The sequence below is a fragment of the Delphinapterus leucas genome, chromosome 4 (assembly GCF_059928025.1).
Source record: "Delphinapterus leucas isolate spDelLeu-1000000601 "Yukka" chromosome 4, BTC_Dleu_Yukka2, whole genome shotgun sequence".
Classification (NCBI taxonomy): domain Eukaryota; kingdom Metazoa; phylum Chordata; class Mammalia; order Artiodactyla; family Monodontidae; genus Delphinapterus; species Delphinapterus leucas.
Genome location: NC_143132.1, coordinates 9,410,049 through 9,432,728, shown reverse-complemented (window position 1 = coordinate 9,432,728; position 22,680 = coordinate 9,410,049). Strand labels below are relative to the sequence as shown.

The 22,680-nt window shown below is 42.8% G+C and overlaps 1 protein-coding gene across 4 annotated transcripts in view; it reads right to left on the bottom strand.

Annotated features, from left to right (window-relative positions):
* SETD4 (SET domain containing 4) overlaps positions 1-22,680 on the bottom strand; it is a 360,859-nt gene that overhangs the window by 168,362 nt on the left and 169,817 nt on the right. For all 4 annotated transcript variants that reach the window (XR_016392952.1, XR_016392953.1, XR_016392955.1 and 1 more), the window contains one exon: positions 7,358-7,470. The gene's annotated coding sequence lies outside the window, so the exon portion shown is untranslated. The remainder of the gene's footprint in view (positions 1-7,357; positions 7,471-22,680) is intronic.

Genomic DNA, 22,680 nt, shown 5'->3' with positions numbered 1-22,680 from the left:
GTGTTATGATATCTTATAGGAGAATTAGCTAAAACAGTCCAGGAGGGTCAGACTGAAAGCTGAATCCTAATGCATGAGTGGAGCTGGAAGCAATTCACATTTCCAGTAGAGAGACAGAATGTGCAAAGGCATGAAAATAAAGAAAAGCTTGGGCAAAGAATTGAAAAACAATGCTGAGGTGTATTTTAGCATGCAGGCAGGAGAGATGAGGCTGGAGAGAGAAGCAGGGTGTGGCCATGAAGGAGTCTAGAGTAACTATGGACATGAGGGTAAGCAGAGAGAAAGCTCTCACTGAACTCCGGGCCTTTGCACACGCTGTTCCTTTTACTTAAAATAAGTTCAGTTTCCTCCAGCCAAACCCTGCCCCTTTAGTTAGAGGTTCCAGGCACCCTACACCTGACCTTTACAACACTCATCAAAATTCATTAAACTAATCTTTCTAGTATCTGGCTGCCCCAGTAAAGTGGAAGATTCGCCGGGGCAGCCATTGTATATGTGTTGTTCATCATCGTATTCCTAGCACCTAGAAAGTGCCTGGCCTATAGTAAGCCCTCCATAAATATTAGTTAAATAGACGCAAGGGCTTCATGGTCTTGTTGACCAAATCTTTCCATCATGGAATCTATGAAATAGTAAAAAGAATCTCACCTGGAGGAGTATTTGAGAAAAGTCCATGAGGTAGAAAAGATCCTAGCAGAGCTGGTTCTCACCCAGCCACTGACACTCAGCCATGATGTGACCCCCAGCTCACCAAGGCTTGCCTTCTTATTTGTCAAATGGGGCTCTTGGACTGGATGAACACTAAGAATGCCTCTAACTCATAAAATCAATGATTTTTACATTGCAGTAGCTCCAAAGCCATAATGGCCCATGGCAAGGAGTCCCTTGGCAATACTAACTTGGAGGAAAGAACTCAGTGCCACTCACTTCCAGGACTGTGGTCTCATTGGATTTGTACTCAGGGAAGCAGGTGCAAAGTCCACTCTTGACTTTATTAGATGTGAAAATATAATCAGAGATGAAAAGAGAGGTCACCTCTCCTGCTCAAATAAACTTTCTTTCAGTGAGTCCCCAAGAGATGGATATGGAGAGCCCAATGTTTTCCACTTTCCAGTTTAAAAGGCCCAGAAAGAGTCACTGTCCCTACAGCCAAACCTGGGAGAAGAGCTTGCTGCTTCTTCCCAGCAAAGGGCCACGTGGTCTGCTCTCCGCCCAGGAAATCCGGAGGGCTGGAAACAAATTAAGCCATGATTTAAGTAATTTCATCTATGTGTTTCCAGAAATTAATTATATTTATTGTATCTGACACCAGTCATGGATAGCAAGCGCCTTTTGTGAGTCTTACAACAAAAGTTAGAAAGCATTACTCGTAATGGCTGATTTTGCTTTATTATATCTGACTCAGAGCCAAAGGTAGACAGCACTTAGAGCCGTCTGTGGATATTAATGTTTGGAAAGCAACAAAGACAGCTCCCCTCCCTGGCCTCCTACCACCACTTGCACATACAGCCCACCCCCTCTCAGTATAAGGATGATGGGGGTGGCAGGCAGCAGGGAGGCAGGGAAGCTGTTCAACACCCTTAGGATTTGTTGTGTAGCCACCATACCCCAAGCACAGTACTAGGCATTGCTGGATCCTCCGTGGTGGGTAAGACAAGGATCCCCGCCCTCCAAGTATAATTGATAATAGTCTAAAAAACATTATCCCATAAAAATCATATTATATGTCATAAGACAGGATGAGGATGTACACAAAAGGGAAAGATGCATTCTAGTTGGGAGAAGTCAGGAAAGGAGGTGGCATATGAGATGAGCCAGCAAAGAAGAGGCATCTCTTAGGAAGACACAAATGGGAACTGATTTGGGGTGCCAAGAACAGAATAAGCGAAGGTGGGAAACCAAGGAAGCCTGGGGCATGTTCAGGCAAGCCTTCAGTGGCATGTGTCCAGGTGGGGAAATAGCACACAGTGGGACGGGAAAGATGGAGCATGCGGTTGAAGGCCTTGAATACTTCCTGAAGAGCGTGTCTATGTTTGGTAGTCAGTAAGGAGCATGCACGCCATTGAGCAGAGGAGTAAGAAAAGAGCTACGCTCCAAGGATATTAGTGCAGGGATAGTGTTCGGTATGCAGCCAGCAGGGCCTTAAGAAATTGCCTTCCCTGGCCCGATTGAGAGACACTTCTCTGGAACACAGGCACACCTGGTGATTAGGGTCTGTAGCGTTGCTTCAATACTACAGAAATTAACATGGCGGCCTTGGCAAATTTCAGTCAGCTGGCCTGGGAACCTAACTGTCATGTGTCCACAGAAAAGTGCAATTTTGAATTTCAAGCTGTTGCCATAGAAAGAAGCTTCAAAGACAGCCCGTGAGCTGCAGATGACGAAGATCTGTGTCGTATCTTTAAGGCGTGCTTCCACTTTTCAAGAATTTGACATCTAGTGGAAAAGATGAACATATTTTGGACAAAGGATCCAGGATATCCAAGCATGAGGGCACTTACATCCACCTGTGCCCACGATATCAGGACAAGAACATAACCCATCAGGGAGCACCCACACACATACCTCACTAGCTACACAATGGTCTGTCTCCATAAGCCTTAAAAAAACAGCAAGGATGTGAAATGGTTCTAAAATCCATAACGTCTTCCCAGAGTTACTTTTCCTGGGAAATCGTTCCCCCTTTATAGAACATTAGTCCCTAAGGACACAGTACAGTGAGGAGAAACCTGTTTTTTTATGAATTTGCCTAAGAAAGTTGATACACACTAAAGTCCATCGAGTTATGCATTTCTCTCGCATCTGTCCCTTGTTTGTTTACTCTGAAACCACCAATCTAAACCTTCTTGAGACACTCAATGCAAAATAATAATAAAAGTCTGGTCATGTTTATTTGGCTTTAAAGGAGAAAAGTAGCAGAAGAAAGGAACAAGGTCTCAGCTCATGATTAAGAAAATATGGCGGAAATGAACATCTACGAAAAATGAATCAAGAATGAATCTCTGTATCTCTGCATTGTCAATGGATTCTTTTTCTTCACAAAGAAGACACTTATGTCTTTCTTCCCTGTGTATTTTCTGGATCCATCATTGAGATGCCATATTTTATTGTGCCAAATATATTAATAAGTTCTTAAACATAAAACGTCTCTACTACTTATCTTTGAAACAATATGTAACTCAAAAGATACAGTAAAATTGTACCAGTAAAGTTATGAATGCTAGCATAAATACGCATAGGTACATATTTATATGTCTATTGAGAAAAGCATATCTATACATTAACTTTTTATTTCAACATAATTTTAGGCTTACAGAAAAGTTGAAGAATAGTATAATGAATTTAGAATTCCCATGTACTTTTCACCTAGATTCCCCAAATATTACCATTTATCTTGCGTGTGTAGCTAGATACATAAGTTCCAGACATGATGCACTTTTATCCCTAATCACTGAAGTTTGTGTCTCCTAAAAACAAGAACATTCTCTTACATAACCACAATATCATTATCCAAGTAAGAAAATTAACAATACTATTGTCCAATACCTATTATGCAGACTTTATTCAAATTTGGCCAATTGTCCAAATAGTGACCTTGAGAGCAAAGGAAAATCCCGCATCACACATAGCACTGATTTGACATATGTTCAGCAATACCGACCACCTTCATGTGTAAAGAGCAGAGAAACTTGCTGTCATGAAGAGTCTCAGAAAATATTCCCTTGAGTTCTTCCTGAGGAATTTACTAGAGCACAAGCTTCAGACAACCAAAATGACTAGAGAAGCATGCACACAAGGCAGGTGGTGAGCATTTTGACATGGGGTTACTTGAAGAACTAAAACTTAATGAGACTTCATAAAGGGAGACTTTATAGTCTATATGACTATATAAATATAGATCTGCCTACAAGTATATAGTAAAACCATAAAAAACAGAGGGAGAATGAAGGTAGCATATGTGACAAAATGAAGTTAACCATTTTCAGGAATCATAATTAGTGGTAATAGCATTATGTAGTTATTCTGAGACTGTTGTGTATATACTATGGAATAAAGCAAGTGAGTAATTATGGGAAGTTCTAATTCTACCACTCTAATTCTCTGTGCTTGAGAACTAAGGTTTTTGGTGTGAAATAAAGGAGATACACATGCAGTACAGAGGAGGTAAAGTACAAACACTGTAGTCTTTAACTTGAATTAGAAATCAGTGTGAATTCACAAGGCATTTTATCTTAGATAATAGGTAGATAGATAGACAGATAGATAAACAGACATAGATATAGACATATACATACATATGTGTTTTCCTAGCTCTGTCCACTGGAAAAGCCTAGAAATGGTGATGAACTCAGTTCTAGATTCATTTCAAGAAGACACAAGAGTAACTGGTTATAGAGGCCTAACTTGAAGAGCTTCTCTGGGTCAAAGATGGGACAATGTGAACCCCCATGAGGATGAGAATTGCTATAGATTGAAACTCGTCAAATACGTTTAAATCCATGAGCTCATAATGACATGTTTTAAAAACCTAACTGGTCAACTTTCAAGGATGACAAGGAACCCATACATTATCTTGAAAACTAAGTAAGTAAAAGGAGAGTGCCAAATATTTATATTACTTTCCTATATGAACTATACCACCAGGTAACCAAATAGTAGATGAAAGATGGTATCTCCTTATAAAATTATCCCAGCTAATATAGCTGGGATAAACAAAAACTAAATGAGGTAATTAGAACATCAGCATTCTGCAGTGCTCAGTGAATGAACAGACCTAGACAGTGTACATCATATGAAAAACAAGGGAGAAATGAGCATGTATGTGATGGAAGAAAACAGCACCACCTACAATATTCTAGTCCAGGGGCTAAACCTGGACCTGGTAAGACTTCTGGATCCAGATGCCAATTTATAGGAGGACAGATCTGCACCATGAGTGTGCAGTCAGCAAACTCCAGCCTGAGGGATACTCCACAGGTGAGAGGGCCCAGGTTCTTCAGGTTCAAATGTAAAAAATTTTTTAGTGAGCAAAACCTATAGTGTGTAGGGCTGCATACTTTGGATTAAACCATAATGATGCAACAAATTTAATACCATAATATCCATAAAAGCGATTACTTTTGGTGGGAGTGAGGGAATTTCTAGGGTGACTGGCAAAGTTCTACAAAGTTTTACGATAAAACTGCTTTAAAATAAATTTAAAAGTCAAAAACTTGATAGGTGTTGTTTTAAAAAGACTTTCCAGAACAGGAATCCATTATCATTATGATATACAATGTGGGGAAACCCTTACAGTATACATCTACATATAAAATAAATGTCTAGAAGAAGTCTTGAAGCCTGCACACCGAACTATGAACCGTGAAGGAGAGGTGGTCCTGATGCAGCCCAGAATGAGATGGAGAGAGAGCTGGGAGACTCAGCCCAAGAGGACTCTCACATTTAGCTTGATGTATTTTTATACCATTTGCATTTTTACAAGTGACTTTTCATGTATTGCTATTTTTTTAACATCTTTATTGGAGTATAACTACTTTACAATGGTGTGTTAGTTTCTGCTTTATAAAAAAGTGAATCAGCTGTACATATACATATATCCCAATATCTCCTCTCTCTTGTGTCTCCCTCCCACCTTCCCTATCCCACACCTCTACGTGGTCACAAAGCACCAGGCTGATCTCCCTGTGCTATGTGGCTGCTTCCCACTAGCTATTGATTTTACATTTGGTAGTGTATATATGTCCATGCCACTCTCTCACTTCGACCCCAGCTTACCCTTCACCCTCCTCACGTCCTCAAGTCCATTCTCTAAGTCTGCGTCTTTATTCCTGTCCTGCCCCTAGGTTCTTCAGAACCATTTTTTTTTTTTTAGATTCCATATATATGTGTTAGCATACGGTATTTGTTTTTCTCCTTCTGACTTACTTCACTCTATATGACAGTCTCTAGGTCCAACCACCTCACTACAAATAACTCAACTTTGTTTCTTTTTATGGCTGAGTAATATTCCATTGTATATATGTGCCACATCTTCTTTATTCATTCATCCATCGATGGACACTTAAGTTGCTTCCATGTCCTGGCTACTGTAAATAGAGCTGCAATGAACACTGTGGTACATGACTCTTTTTGAATTATGGTATTCTCAGGCTATATGCCCAGTAGTGGGATTGCTGGGTTTTATGGTAGTTCTATTTTTAGTTTTTTTTATGGAATCTCCATACTCTTCTCCATAGTGGCTGTAATGGGACCTAATGAAACTTAAAAGCTTTTGCACAGCAAAGGAAACCATAAACAAGATGAAAAGACAACCCTCAGAATGGGAGAAAATATTTGCAAATGAAGCAACTGACAAAGGATTAATCTCCAAAATTTACAAGCAGCTCATGCAGCTCAATATCAAAAAAACAAACAACCCAATCCAAAAATGGGCAGAAGACCTAAACAGACATTTCTCCAAAGAAGATATACAGATGGCCAAGAAGCACATGAAAAGCTGCTCAACATCACTAATTATTAGAAAGATGCAAATCAAAACTACAATGTGGTATCACCCCACCCCAGTCAGAATGGCCATCATCAAAAAATCTACAAACAATAAATGCTGGAGAGGGTGTGGAGAAAAGGGAACCCTCTTGCACTGTTGGTGGGAATGTAAATTCATGTATTGTTTATATAGATTAAATGACTCAATCAATCAAGGAGTTCGTGAACTAAAGAATGTGCGAGCTAGTGGGAAAAAGTGGGTGAGCAAGTGAATAAGTAAGTGAGTGAGTTAATGAATAAGTGAATGTGTAAGTGAGAGAGGGAGGGAGCAAATAAATGGAGAAAGAAAAAAGTACCCCAGTATGGTAGGCAGGTCCTAATAGAAAAGTCTTTATAAAATCATGTTTAGCAAACCACAGGGGAAAAACAGAACATGGGAAATACGGTCAACCCAGATATTTCACGGCCTGCGTATCTGAAGATCCTTAAATCCCTAGCCACTGATTCAATGAGATTATATGCTAAAATTTTATAAATGAAAAATTTACAAGGAAACTTGAGGAGTGACCAGTCAAGTGTGAATTCAGAACCAAAGGCCACTTTGAAAGACCCTGTGTGTCCATCCTAACAGCAGCCTGCCTACACTCCCCTCCAGGAAACCCCTAATCATGAGATCCCACCAGGAAGTCTCCCTGGCCTTTCAAATTTCATCATCCACAAAGAATTCTAAAGCGCACCTCTGCATCCACCCAGAACTGCAAACATTCCTTTTAAACACAGAACCACAGCCTCTGAGTCCCTGACCACCCAGTGTCCAAATTCAGAGCCAAGAGGTGTTCTTTCACACTTGAAGCAGTTCAGAACCACCTACCTCCAAGTTTCTTCGAGTCACCATACTTAACTCTGGGAATGCGAGGTTCTGGAAAGCTTGTCAGAAGGAGAGTATGTTGCTTAATTTCTCTGGGCTTCCGTCAGGGTCTCCATCTGTAAAATGGAAGGAATTCATCACCCATCACAGAGGGGCATGTGACCTCGACGGGAGAATTATGTGAAATGCTTAATACGATGCCTGCTTCACAGCAAGTGCTCAGTGGGTGTTTGCTGTGGTTCCTTACCTTTATTAAGGTGAAATTCACGTAACATAAAATTTTCCATTTTAAGGTGCACAATTCAGTGGCAATTAGTATGGTCCCAGGATTGTGAACCACTTCCCTCTAGATCCGAAACATTTTCATTACCCAAAAAAAGCCCCTTATTCACGAAGCAGTTAACGCCTATTTCCCTTCTCCCCTGCTCCAGCAACCACTAATCGGCTTTCTGTCTCTATGGCTTTACCCATCCTGGATGTATCACATAAGCAAAATCATACAATGTGGGACCTGTTGTGTCTGGCTTCTTTCACTAAGTATAATGTTTTCAAGATTCATCCATATCGTAGTGTGTATCAATATTTCATTCCTTTTTAAGGCTGAGTAATATTCCGTTGTACGTTTATACCACAATTTGTTTATCTGTTCATCTGTTGATGACATCTGGGTTGTTTCCACCTTTTGGCTGTCATGAATTAGCACTACCATGCACATTCGTGTACATGTATTTAAGTATCTGTTTTCAATTCTTTGGGGTATAAACCTAGGAGTGAAATTGTTGGATCGTCTGGTAATTCTATGTCTAATTTTTTGAGGAACTGCAAAACTATCATTATTTCTAAAACATTCATTTCAGTGTCTACTAAGAACAGGGCATTCTTTCACAGCGGGTGCTGTAAATATCCATGAGCTATAGCCCCTGCCGTCTGGGAACTTATTTTCTATAAGCAGCATTAATCCAAACGGAAACAAACAGTCATAATTTTCCATGGGCTGTTAGTTTTTGTTTGTTTGTTTGTTTGTTTGTTTCCGGTACGTGGGCCTCTCACCGCTGCGACCCCTCCCGCTGCGGAGCGCAGGCTCCGGACGCGCAGGCTCAGCGGCCATGGCTCACGGGCCCAGCCGCTCCGCGGCACGTGGGATCTTCTGGGACCGGGGCACGAACCCGTGTCGCCTGCATCGGCAGGCGGACTCTCAACCATTGCGCCACCAGGGAAGCCCCCGAGGCTGTTGGTTTTATTCAAAGTGAGTACCTAAGCAAACTCATGACAATTGAACCTCAAATTTCAAAGTAGTCTTTATCCCCCAAATATACATATTTCAAATGTATATAGGTAAATAAGCCTATTCTTTTAAGTAGTGCTGATAACTTCTAACTGGGTCAAACTTGACTTTCTATAGCCAGTAACTGATAAAATATATTTTTAGGCCTTAAATCATACACATCCATGCAAGCACAGATGTAAAACGGCAGAATGCCTGTCTGACATAATTGCTCAGGTGGATCCGTATCTTAGTAAAGGAAGGTTAGAGAAACAAATACAGTATCAAGTGGAGGGGCAATTAACAGAGCTCACAGAAACACAGAGGAAAGGACAACATAGGTTTCAGAACAACCAAGCCAGGGCAGAGATTCAAAGAGCAGAACAACACGACAACAATGCCAGGACATGGGGAGATGTGCCAGTTATGGAAAGAGGCAGGGTTAAAAGATGAGAGAAGAATGTCAGTTTCATGTCCCTGCCAAATCTTTCACGGCTAATTACACCGACAGCCTATAAATTCCTCTACTAGTTTTCAATGAAGAAACTATTCTTCTACCCATTCCCACAACTATTAAGTAGCATAGCTGGTTTAGACTAGCTTCCAGAATCACCCAAGCGGCGTTGATTATCATTGATGGGTGTGGACAAGAAAGAAAAAAAGAATGCATTCTTGTGACAGCCTTCTGGGCAAAAAGCACTATGTATGGTAAGTATAAGATTCCGCACATAAAGTGTCCCTATTTCCCAACTGAAACAAATATCTGAGGAGTACCTGTCCTCCCCTCTCCTCTCCTCTTCTCTCTCTCTCTCTCTCTCTCTCTCTCTCTCTCTTTCTTCCACCCCTCAGACTAGGACCCAACACAATAGCTGAGCTCTCCAACCAACCACCCCTCAAATTCATTTTTCAGAATCAAGGGATTTATCTTTCCCACCATGGAAGAGTTCTGGTTCCATATATGTCAGCTAAGAAACAAAAATTCAGTTTTCAGAGACAGAGGCTCACTCATCTCCAACAAGCAGCTTCTTTCATGGTTCTGAATGAAGACAATGATAGCTAGCATTCATATGGTGGCTTTTGTCTTCACGACACTTTAGAAAGAGGAGGGGGTAATGGGTTAACAGACCACCTTCAAAACCCTATTTTTCAGGTGGCTAGTCTACATTTTGACTGTTTAAATAAAGCAGGAATGGAAAAAAGTCCCATTCAAAAGGTCTAATTCTACAGAGAGAGTGAACCATCTATGGGGCAAAAGAAAATAAGTAATAAAATAAGTGTCAAGTCCCCAAAAGTGAGCCCCCCTCTGCTAAAGGTCACTGACTTAGGAGTCAGGCACAACTCATTTCAAATCCTTATCCTGCCATTTACTAGCTCTGTATCCTCTGAAAGCATCCATATTCTCACTGGAAAATGGGAGAAACAACACCACCTACCAAATAGATTTAAGTGAGTTAATGTCCAGCCTAGTGGTCAGTAATTGTGGTGGTAGTGGTAATATTATGCCCCGTATCAATGACTCAACTTTTAGAATGTAATTTATTATGTTATAAGACCAAGTCTTTTCAAAATATTAAATGGTTTGGGGATCCTTGAAAATGTTGAGAGGTAAGAAGTATTTTGCTTTTTTTTTTTTTTTTTCCCCGGTACGCGGGCCTTTCACTGTTGTGGCCTCTCCCGTTGCGGAGCACAGTCTCCGGACGCGCAGGCTCAGCGGCCATGGCTCACGGGCCCAGCCGCTCCGCGGCACGTGGGATCTTCCCAGACCGGGGCACGAACCCGTGTCCCCTGCACCGGCAGGCGGACTCTCAACCACTGCGCCACCAGGGAAGCCCTATTTTGCATTTTTTAAAACAATTTGGGGATTGTTGTTTTAAAGATTTTTTAAACTTTTGCAGTTAATAGCTGGGCACTACTGATGTAGCATGGGAGCATGAGCTAAGATTCTTCCAAGATGTTTGAGTAAGGATGTCTGAAACAATAGATGCACCACGTGAAACCCATACAGGCTGCTTCTTCAGCCCATCGCCATGCTTGCCACCATTTATTGCATTGGCCAAAAAGTTCGTTCGGGTTTTTCATAAGATGGTACAGAAAAACCCAAACGAACTTTTTGGCCAACCCAATGTTTCCTCTTTGAGTGTGGCTTGGGATAAGGTAGTATCATTTGTGAAAGGAATTGCTCCAAAGCACAGAAAGGCTTACAGAGATACTGATTTAAGAGTAAAAATTATGTTTGTTACTTCACCCTCAGTGGGTGAAGACCACTGCGGCTTACAATCGTCCTCTCACCAGCAGACAATTTAGACGTGTGAAGTAATTTCGCTGCCTTGTAAATTTAGTACAGTATCCTGACTTAAATACAACCAAACTGAGCCCACCTGGAGAATTTTGAACATCCAACTGGATATTTACAGATAACTTCAAAATGTGTATCTCCAGCCCAGATCTCACCTATGGATTTCAGAACCATAAATTCCATGTGGCATCTTAAATGCCACTTGTCCAAATCTGATCTTAAGATCGTCTCTCCCAGTCCCAGTCCTTCTTCCCTCCTCCTGTGTCTCCTCTCTCAGGGAATGGTCCTTCCTACATCCAGTTTTGTTGAGTAGAATCTGAGGGGCCACCCTTGGCACCATTTTCTCCACCTCCCACCCACACATCACAGCCAACTCATCACCAACTCCTGTCCATTTTCCCTTCTAATAATAATTAGGTCTCTTCACTTCTCTCCAATTCCATGGCCACCAACGTACAAACCCAAGACACTGACATTTTTTGCATGAACTACGCCCCAGCATCCTCCCTGAACCTGCCCTAATCTCTTCCCCATGGTTTCCAGAATGATCTTCTCAAAACTCAACATTCCACCTTAAATTCCTCCTTGGCTTCCTATTATTCAGGTAAAGGAGGAAACATTGAGCATGGCCTAGAACACTCACCATGATTTGACCTCACAGACTTTTACCTACTCTGAGCTCCAGCCAGGGTCTCCATTCAAGTATATGCCCACTCCTGTCACAGGGTCTTTGCTCATGCTCTTCCCCCTCCCAGACAATCTCTTTCGCCTAACCCCACCTCTGTCTGGACAATTCCTACTTGCCCTTCAAATCTCTGCTCAAAAACTGCTCCCTAAGAAATTATCTTGGTCAGATTCTTACGTTCCATGTGGTTCAGCATGGCTCCATATGTTCATGGAACTGTATCTCTTTCTTCAGTGCTCTCCTTTCAGTCTACATTTATCACACCCCCCCACCTCACCATTGTGACTGTTGTAATTGCTCCTCTACTAGCCTGTGAGCCCAATGAGAGCAGGGACTATGTCTGGTTTGTGCACCGTTATACCCTGATTACCAAGGCCAGTGTATAGTGAAAAGAAGGCACTTGGTAAATAGCTGTTGAACGAATGATGAAATGGATGCATGTGAAAAGGTATATTACATGTCTAATAGGAGGATATGAGAGCCTCAAGTGTAACCTTAAAAAGAGTCTATAGGACAAAATTCCAGGGCATGGCTAGGGAAGGGCAGAAGGGCTTCTGCATCCCAGGTCAGAGTCCTACAGCAATGCTACAAAGATCCTAGCCTTTGTTATTTCTAGCAAATTCTGTAGAAAGAGAGGGTACAAATATTTGGGCATCTTCCTTTTATATCACCACCCTGAGAATCTTGAGTTTCAAATGGAGGGTCAATGGTGGGGGTGGTGATGAGAGAAAGAACGAAGGAACATGTCATTCCAAAACATTCTAGAGCTTTCAGGACAAAATGCAAATGTGCCAAAGAATATCAGATAGAAATTGGGCCTATCTACAGCTTTGCAAAATGAATAAGGAGATCTCACAAATATCCATGCGTTTCATATCTTTTACAAATTATGCAGCCCCTCCAACCATCTTAGACACTGTTGGAAATTTCCAACTAACTGGGAAAAATATAGTCCTCAGCCTTTCCTCAAGATGTCTGAGGAAGTGAGACTTGACACAGGTTTTTTGACGTGTGGCAAAAGCCACGTCATGTTTCAGAAGGAAGATGGGAAGAGGTGTGTCCTGCCCAACCACATAGAATTTCTCGGCTGAGAACAGCCACTAGATCTGTGGCCCGGCTGTGAGCTGCCAGAGGATGCTTGCCTAAATGCTAAAAGGACTGCAGTCACGTGTTTTTTCTGTTTTGATAATTACTCCTTCATTTGAAAAGAAAAAACAAAAACCATGAGCATCCATCTCACATGTGAGCCTACATTTAAAATCAAGCTTTCATGATGCATCTTTAGAGAACTAAAAATCTAACAATGCAAGGAGAGAACCCTCCTGCAGAAAGACTAGCACCTTCCCCAAAAGCTACCAGACTGTTCTTTCCAGCACTACAGCTCAAAGTTTCTTTCTTTGTTTCCTTTAAAAACTTCAACTTGAAAGAATATACATGATATTCTGAGTTTGTGTTGCAATCAGAACAACAGAAGTCTAAACTCAAGCTTTAGATAAAAGTGAGAAATGGATACGTGGCTGTGGCTTCTCCTGGCCCAGATCAGGCGATTGAGAAGATGTTCAAGAACCTAATCCCATGAAATATGCAAGGTGCTGTCACTCATCCAACTCTCTTTTACTCTTTCTGAAGACCCCACCTGTATTGCTTCATCTCCTCTACCTGAACCAACTCCAAGCCAACCCAGAGCTCTTTTCTTCTAAGTTTACTGAACCTCGATCTTTAACCCCCTGACATTTTCTTGCCTTGGCAAAACCCCTAAAGCTTTCAGGGTGGTTAACAAACAGTAGGTGTCAGCCTCCAAGGGTTAAGAATTCACGCTCCCAGATGATAATCATCAGTATAGTGTTCTGGAAAATTAAATACACCTGGGCCAAGTTTCGTAAGGCTGTACTCTTTGGAGATGTTTCAATTTTTTAAAAAAAGAAGCAGTTCAAGAATGTGAAGTTCATTGTTCACGTATATTTCCCTAGACTTGCTTTCTTTTTTCTCCGGTATTTCATTATGTGATTTGGGTTTTCCCCAGATTTTTACCTACCCTGGGCCTCTCTGATAAGTGAAAAATGTGCTTGCACGCTGCCATCTTAGTAGGGGCATCAAATGACAAAAGAAACTGTTCATTCAAGAAGGCCTAACTGCACTATCATTAGATTCAAGCAATCTATCTGCAAAGTTCTCCAGCAACAAGAATGAACCCGGCTGGGTGGGCGCCCTCACTCAAGAAATGCTGATTTAATCCTTCTATGCACCAAACTTTAGGCTCGCATCATGTCTCCAGAAAAGCTATCAGGATGTTCTGGTTCTCAAGGAATTCACATCTGTTGGGATAATGGACTAGAATAGAGGTGAGCACAGGTTCTACCAGAGGAGTGGACACCCATGGTAGAAGGGAGGCTGAGGAATGCATCATATGACGTAATCACCAGTTCACCAGATGATGGAGATGCCATCATGGCCTCCCAGGTAGAGAAACCAGCGGAGGCAAAGGTACAGAAATGTGAAAGGACATAGGGATGTTTCTAGGTGGCCAGACCAAGCCGTGGGGAAGAGAAACAAAACTGAAACCTAGGAATATCTATGAAAAATGGGTGATGGAAGCTTTGGTGTGTTGGCTTTATTCTGCGTTAAGAGGAAGGCAAAACACAAGGAGGGCTTTCAGTCTGCCAAGGGATTGAACAAGGAGCTGTAATAGGAAGCATGACCAATATATTTCTCCTCTGGCTGTAAGAGAAGTGTATGAGGGGGAAGAGGAGGGCAGAGAAGAATCCTTTTCAGTTGAGGACAGCATGAAGGGACTTCAGGAAGAAGGTGGCCTTTGAACAACATTTTAAAGGAGGGCAGGACTCAGACCATGAGTGACGAGAAACAGTGCCCTGAGCAGAGCAGGGGCACAGGCTGGCCAGTGGGCATGGCCCGTTCCAGAAGGAGCATGGGATCTGCCAGGGTTGGCCGAGGCTGTTGGAGGCTTAGAGCAGAAGATAAGCAGGCAAGTTAGACTAGATCGTGTTGTGGAGGCCTCTGAATGCCACATTAAGGATACTGTTCTGAAGACAACAGCAAGCCTGCAGGGTTGTCGATGTCCAAGTTACCCGCTCTCCTGCAGTTGGCTGTGATCACATGGGATGTGATCAGAAGTGGTGGACTCACGTATCAGATCTTCCCATCCAAGCTGCCAGAGTGCCTCTTCATTGCCTTTTCCTTTCCAGCTGGTGGTGATGATGCTAAGCTCAGAGTATCCTTGGAATCCCACTGAACATGACTGAAACTCCATCAGCCTGAATCCCTGAATGAATGGCTGTGTGCACAGAGCCATACCATGAACAGCTTACTCACCCAATACTGTTACGTGAGCGAAAACTAACCATCTATTAATTGTGTGTCATTTTATGCTTTCAGATCTATTTGTTATACCAGCTCTGCCTATCCTACCTAACATTGGCCCCAACTAGCAATGGGGACAGAAAAAGTCCAGAGACTTGTGGACATTAGTCCTCCAGAGGTGGCCACCAGTTTTTTGTTTGTTTGTTTGTTTTTTGTTTTTTTTTTGGCGGTACGCGGGCCTCTCACTGCTGTTGCCTCTCCCATCGCGGAGCACAGGTTCTGGACGCGCAGGCCCAGCGGCCATGGCTCACGGGCCCAGCTGCTCCGCGGCACGTGGGATCCTCCCGGACCGGGGCGCGAACGCGTGTCCTCTGCATCGGCAGGCGGACTCTCAACCACTGCGCCACCAGGGAAGCCCGTGGCTACCAGTTTTAAGTGCAGGTGAGAGTCAAAGATGGAGCCACCATTTCCAGCCAGAATGGAGGGGAGTATTGAGAGGCCATTCATCTGAGTTACCATGGAAGGAGGAAAAGGTTTTGGAGGAAGGTAATGAGATTTGGGACCTATAGAAATTGGGGTATCTGTGGGGTCCCCAGTGGAGCTGTCCTGCAGGCAGTTAGGAACACAGGCAAGGAGCTGGACCATGGAAGCCTGGTAGAGCCACACAGATGCTTCCAGAACAGCCCATGCTACCCAGGAAGCCTCCCTGTGTACTTTCCTCAAATGTTGCAAATGTCTATGTATAAAATAGACAAAGACCTACTGTCTAGCACAGGGAACTCAATATTTTGTTATATTTTGTAATAACCTATAAGGGAAAAAAAGGTTGTTTTGGAATAACCTATAATGGAAAAGACTCAGTTATACATACACAACTGAATCACTGTGCGGTACACCTGAAAGTAACACAACGTCGTAAAACAACTGTACTTCAATTTTTTTTGAATACTGCAAACGCCAAGGACCGCAGACTATAAATCAGCTATTTAAAATATTACTGATAACCTCTTAAGATGAGCTCTGAATGAGTTACGGGTGCTAAGTTGTCTCGGGTTAGTAAAAACTCCAGCTCTGCCACTTACTAGCATACCAAGAGATGTCACCTCTCAGGGCCTCCATTTTTCTTCTGTATAAAATGGGGTAATGCCTCCGCCCATGCAGTGAGGAACAAATGGGCAATGTACCCATTACACAGGGCTCAGCGCCCATACATGCGATTACTGTAAACAAATGACAATAAGTACGGCATTTATTGAATTATTCTAAGTGTGCTACTGGATCCACCCACTTAATCTTGACAAACCCTGGTACAATCACTTTCCCCATTATACAGAACAGGAATCTGAGACCAAAGAGGTTAAGTAACTTGCTCAAGATTACACAGCTAACGGTGAAGCTGGGCTCCAGCCCCAGCAGGCAGGCTGTGGCACGTGGGCTCTTCCCTGCCACGTGACACAACCATCCTGGGAAGGCACAGTCCCCTCAGGAGCACAGTGTCCCTCTTCCTCCTTGTTCTTTCCTGAGTCATGACCTAGGAAGCATCTCCAGCAGTTGTGAGCACTTGCTTGTTGCCTCTATCAAGCAGTTCATCAAGGCAGCTGGCAGTTCTCCGCAGGTTCTAAGTGGTTATGAGAACTTTTGACTTATTCTTGAATAGCATTTTCACAGTAATGGAGAAAAGGCAAGAATTCCCAAAAAACAAATGCTAGTTGGGCAAGATAACAATCCCAGGGCTGGGCTTCCCTGGTGGTGCAGTGGTTAAGAATCTGCCTGCCAGTGCAGGGGACACGGGTTCAAGCCCTGGTCTGGGAAGATCCCACATGCCGCAGAGCAACTAAGCCCATGCACCACAACTACTGAGCCTGCGCTCTAGAACCTGTGAGCCACAACTACTGAGCCCGCGTGCCACATCTACTGAAGCCTGCACGTCTAGAGCCCATGCTCTGCAACAAGAGAAGCCACCGCCATGTGAAGCCCGCACACCTCAACGAAGAGTAGCCCCCTCTCGCCACAACCAGAGAAAAGCCCGCGCGCAGCAATGAAGACCCAACGAAGACCCAACGCAGCCAAAACTAAAGTTAATAATAATTTAAAAATTTTTTAAATAAAATAAACAATCCCAGGACTTCTATAATGCTCTTAATTTTCCAAAGCATGCCCATGATCTTCATCTCACTTCCACCAAAGGAGATTTGAACTCGGGCCATTCAAAGGTTCATGGAGGGAAACAGAGGACACTGGCAGAGAAAATGTAAACTGTCCCTCTTGAAAGAGGCTACTTGCTGCACCCATTTTTCTCTGTCTTAGCCAGGACCATCTGGAGCCCAGGAGGACCTGCATAGTAGGGGGGAAGGGGAGATGGGTCATTTCAGCTGCTTGGCTTGGGCTGCAGGACCCCCCCATATGGAAGGGCGCCTCTCCAGAGGTTGCTGCTGCTGTTCTTCCCATGGGTGTCTCTTCTCCAGGCTGTTCTACTGCAGGTTTCATTCTGGGGGACAAGATCAGACTGGCGCACAGAGGCTCTGCTACAACTTACTGAATGTTAAAGTACCATGAGGTTAAAACTGAAGCAACACGATGATGCTTGAAAAAACTTCAGGGCTTGGGGCAGCTCAGACCTCAGTGCTCCACTTGGTAGAGTGTAATTTCCCACATGGGGAGACCCGGGATGCCGTGCTGCCACCGTGTTACTATTACGACACTCCAAGCAGTTGCAAAGCCGAAACATCCGGAGTCCTTCTTGGTAGTTTCTGGCCCTGTCTGCAGGAAGCTTGACAGGACCCAGAGGCCTGGGTCAAGCATCTCGCTTGATCCGCACACTCTCTGCCACCTCCCAGCTCTTGCTGTTAGCGCCGGCAGAAGCCACGGGCACGGAGAACTTTCCTCCACAGTGCACAGATGTCCCCAGGCTCCTTTCAGGATTCCAAAGAGCTCAAGGACCTTCTTCTCCCAGTTACATCCCTTATTCCTAAGCCTTGGTGCCCATCTCACCCTCCTTTAAAAGGGGGGAGCAGTATATTATATTTTAAAAACCCGGAATTAAACAGGGATCAATCAACATATTTCTTAGAAGAACTGCCAAGAGTCTCCGGCCTCACCAGCCACAGAGGCTGGCTGTTGCCTTCTTCTTTGCTCAGCCTGCAGCTCATTTAAGGATCATTAGAGATGACTCATGTTCCAGTTCTTAAAATCAAACTTCTGCCAAATCCAAGACTCTGAATTTATCCAAATGGTGGAAACATGCTTTTACCATCCATCCACCAAAATACCTCTCATTCAGATCAACATTATGGCTGATTCAATCCTCTCAAATTTTAAAAATATTCTTACGCCTTCACCATCAGGGCAGAGGCCCTCAGTGTTCCTCACACAGGCTCAGAGAATTCCATTCACAGTGGGGTTTACTGACCAGGGTTCCGGCCTTCCTTTTTTTTTTTTTTTTTAACATCTTTATTGGAGTATGATTGCTTTACAATGGTGTGTTAGTTTCTGCTGTATAAAAAGTGAATCAGCTATATGCATATGTATATCCCCATAGCCCCTTCCTCTTGCATCTCCCTCCCACCCTCCGTATCCCACCCCTCTAGGTGATCACAAAGCACTGAGCTGATCTCCCTGGGCTATGCGGCTGCTTCCCACTAGCTATCGATTTTACATTTGGTAGTGTATATATGTCCATGCCACTCTCTCACTTCGTTCCAGCTTACCCTTCCCCCTCCCCGTGTCTTCAAGTCCATTCTCTACGTCTGCATCTTTATTCCTGTCCTGCCCCTAGGTTCTTCAGAACAATTTTTTTTTTTTAGATTCCATATATGTGTGTTAGCATACAGTATTTGCTTTTCTCTTTCTGACTTACTTACTTCATTCTGTATGACAGACTCTAGGTCCATCCACCTCACTACAAATAATTCAATTTTGTTTCTTTTTATGGCTGAGTAACATTCCATTGTATATATGTGCCACATCTTCTTTATCCATTCATCTGTCGACGGACACTTAGGTTGCTTCCATATCCTGGCTATTGTAAATAGAGCTGCAATGAACATTGTGGTACATGATTCTTTTCGAATTATGGTTTTCTCAGGGTATATGCCCAGTAGTGGGATTGCTGTGTAGTATGGCAGTTCTGTATTTAGTTTTTTAAGGAACCTCCATACTGTTCTCCATAGTGGCTGTATCAGTTTACATTCCCACCAGCAGTGCAAGAGTGTTCCCTTTTCTCCACACCCTCTCCAGCATTTACTGTTTGCAGATTTTTTGATGATGGCCATTCTGACTGGGGTGAGGTGATACCTCACTGTAGTTTTGATTTGCATTTCTCTAATATTAGTGATGTGGAGCATGCTTTCATGTGTTTCTTGGCAATCTGTATGTCTTCTCTGGAGAAATGTCTATTTAGGTCTTCTGCCCATTTTTGGATTAGGTTGTTTGTTTTTTAGATATTGAGCTGCATGAGCTGCTTGTAAATTTTGGAGATTAATCCTTTGTCAGTTGCTTCATTTGCAAATATTTTCTCCCATTCTGAGGGCTGTCTTTTCATCTTGTTCATGGTTTCCTTTGCTGTGCAAAAGCTTTTCAGTTTCATTAGGTCCCATTTGTTTATTTTTGCTTTTATTTCCATTTCTCTAGGAGGTGGGTCAAAAAGGATCTTGCTGTGATTTATGTCATAGAGTGTTCTGCCTATGTTTTCCTCTAAGAGTTTTACAGTGTCTGGCCTTACTTTTAGGTCTTTAATCCATTTTGCGTTTATTTTTGTGTGGTGTTAGGGAGTGTTCTAATTTCATTCTTTTACAGGTAGTTGTCCAGTTTTCCCAGCACCACTTATTGAAGAGGCTGCCTTTTCTCCATTGCATATTCTTGCTTCCTTTATCAAAAATAAGGTGACCATATGTGCGTAGGTTTACCTCTGGACTTTCTATCCTGTTCCATTGACCTATATTTCTGTGTTTGTGTCAGTACCATACTGTCTTGATTACTGTAGCTTTGTAGTATAGTCTGAAATCCGGGAGCCTGATTCCTCCAGCTCCGTTTTTCTTTCTCAAGATTGCTTTGACTATTCGGGGTCTTTTGTGTTTCCAAACAAATTGTAAAATTTTTTGTTCTAGTTCTGTGAAAAATGCCATTGGTAGTTTGAGAGGGATTGTATTGAATCTGTAGATTGCTTTGGGTAGTACAGTCATTTTCACAGTGTTGATTCTTCCAATCCAAGAACATGGTATATCTCTCCATCTATTTGTATCATCTTTAATTTCTTTCATCAGTGTCTTATAATTTTCTGCATACAGGTCTTTTGTCTCCTTAGGTAGGTTTATTCCTAGGTATTTCATTCTTTTTGTTGCAATGGTAAATGGGAGTGTTTCCTTAATTTCTCTTTCAGATTTTTCACCATTAGTGTATAGGAATGCAAGAGATTTCTGTCCATTAATTTTGTATCCTGAAACTTTACCAAATTCATTGATTAGCTCTAGTAGTTTTCTGGTAGCATCTTTAGGATTCTCTACGTATAGTATCATGTCATCTGCAAAGAGTGACAGCTTTACTTCTTTTCCAATTTGGATTCCTTTTATTTCTTTTTCCTCTCTGATTGCCGTGGCTAAAACTTCCAAAACTATGTTGAATAGTAATGGTGAGAGTGGACAACCTTGTCTTGTTCCTGATCCTAGAGGAAATGGTTTCAGTTTTTCACCATTGAGAACGATGTTGGCTGCGGGTTTGTCATATACGGCCTTTATTATGTTGAGGTAAGTTCCCTCTATGCCTACTTTCTAGAGGGTTTTTATCATAAATTGGTGTTGAATTTTGTCAAAAGCTTTTTCTGCATCTATTGAGATGATCATATGGTTTTTATCCTTCAATTTGTTAATATGGTTTACCACATTGATTGATTTGCATATATTGAAGAATCCTTGCATCCCTGGGATAAACCCCACTTGATCATGGTATATGATCCTTTAAATGTGCTGTTGGATTCTGTTTGCTAGTTTTTGTTGAGGATTTTTGCATCTATGTTCATCAGTGATATTGTTGGCCTTCCTTAATCAATAGAAACTGACTAGAGGCCAGAGAAGAAATACAAACAAGGCTTTAATGGGGCCGCTGCTGCAGCAAGGGGAAGCAAAAACAAGTAACATGTTCCCTTACTCACTCCCCAAGGGAGGACAAGCTGGTTCCTCATATGGGATGAGGGTAAGGGCGGGTTCAGTGTTCCTCATATAGGATGAGGGTAAGGGCAGGTCCAGGGGTCAGGCCAGAGGAGTGGCTTAGGGGTTTGCCCACCCCTTTGGTGGTGTGTACAGGGGTATGCACAATACCCTGCTTTTGCTCCCGGTACTCTGTTTTTGCTCCCAGCTCTTCAGAAGTGGCAGTTGGGTTTTTGGTCTTTTTCTTTCTTGTTGTCAATAATTTGCCCCAACTGCACATGGATGCAGTTATTTTTAGTCTCTTATGGTTTCTTTGTATTTTGTTGCTTGAGAAGACGTTTGTCCAGGTGCAAGCATGCCGCAAAGGGTCCTAGGTCCCAGCCTGTCTCAGGGTTACCAATTCACAGTCTGACAGAGTACTCCTATCACAGGTATTTTTAAAAAGCTGACCAGGGGCTCGGGTATGCACATCTTGATGGTGAGATCCTTTGATTCAAGCTCTTCGTTTTGCTGGTGAGAAAGCCAGGCCCATGACAGTAAAAGGTTTGCCCAACGTCACATGGCTATGAAGGAAGCCTCCAACATGACACGGATGCTCAAACAGCTCTGACCTTTGCTCTAGGTCTAAAGGAGGGAAATCACTGTTTATTAATTCCTCTTAGGTGAACAATCATTTAGTTCTCTCGTTGGTAACAACTTCTCTCCTTACCAAAGAAGACTTCATGGCAGAGCGAACTAGGCTCAAAGAGGGAACAGCGTTTGACTATGAACAGGTGGAAGGGAGGCTGTTCCAGGCAGCAGAAACAAAGGCATGGAGGTGGAACTTCCTGAGGTACATAACAGGTCACAGAGTAAGTGGTTCCTTGGAGTGGAGCACAGGCAGATGAAAACGATTTAAACAATTGTATCCTTGTAACTATTTTTCAAAAGTAATTACCCTCCCATTACATTAATACATATACAGACATATAAGTCCCATCATGTGTTAATTCTCTCTTATTGTACCTTCAAGAAGTCTCCACCCTAAAACACTGAGAGGGAATCAAGTTTTGCTAATCATAGAAGGTAGATCATAGAAGGCAAAGAAGAATTTACCAATCATTGGAGTTCTTCATAAAAGGCATGAGCTGCCGGGACTTCCCTGGTGGTCCAGTGGTTAAGAATCTGCCTTCCAATGCAGGGGACGTGGGTTCGATCCCTGGTCAGGGAATTAAGATCCCACATGCTGTGGGGCACCAAAGCCCACGTGCCCCAAGTACAGAGCCCACAAACTCTGGAGCCCGTGCGCCACAACTAGAGAAGAGCCCGCACGCTGCAACAAAGAGCCTGCATGCCACAACTAAGACCTGATACAGCCTAAATAAATAAATTAAATAAATAAATAAATACAACTGCAGGATAAGTTAAAAAAAAAAAGTCATGAGCTGCCAACAAAGTAATGAGCTCTCCATTGCTTGATGCATTCAAGCAGGGGGCTGGATGACCACCTGACTGGAAGGTCAGAGAGATTTTTGCTTTGGTGGGAAGTTGGCAGGAGGACATTTAAGGAGTCTTCCAAGCAGAACAGGTGTGGTCTTTGGGTTAGGATCCACCTGAGTTTAACCCCAGCTCTGCTCCTTAGCA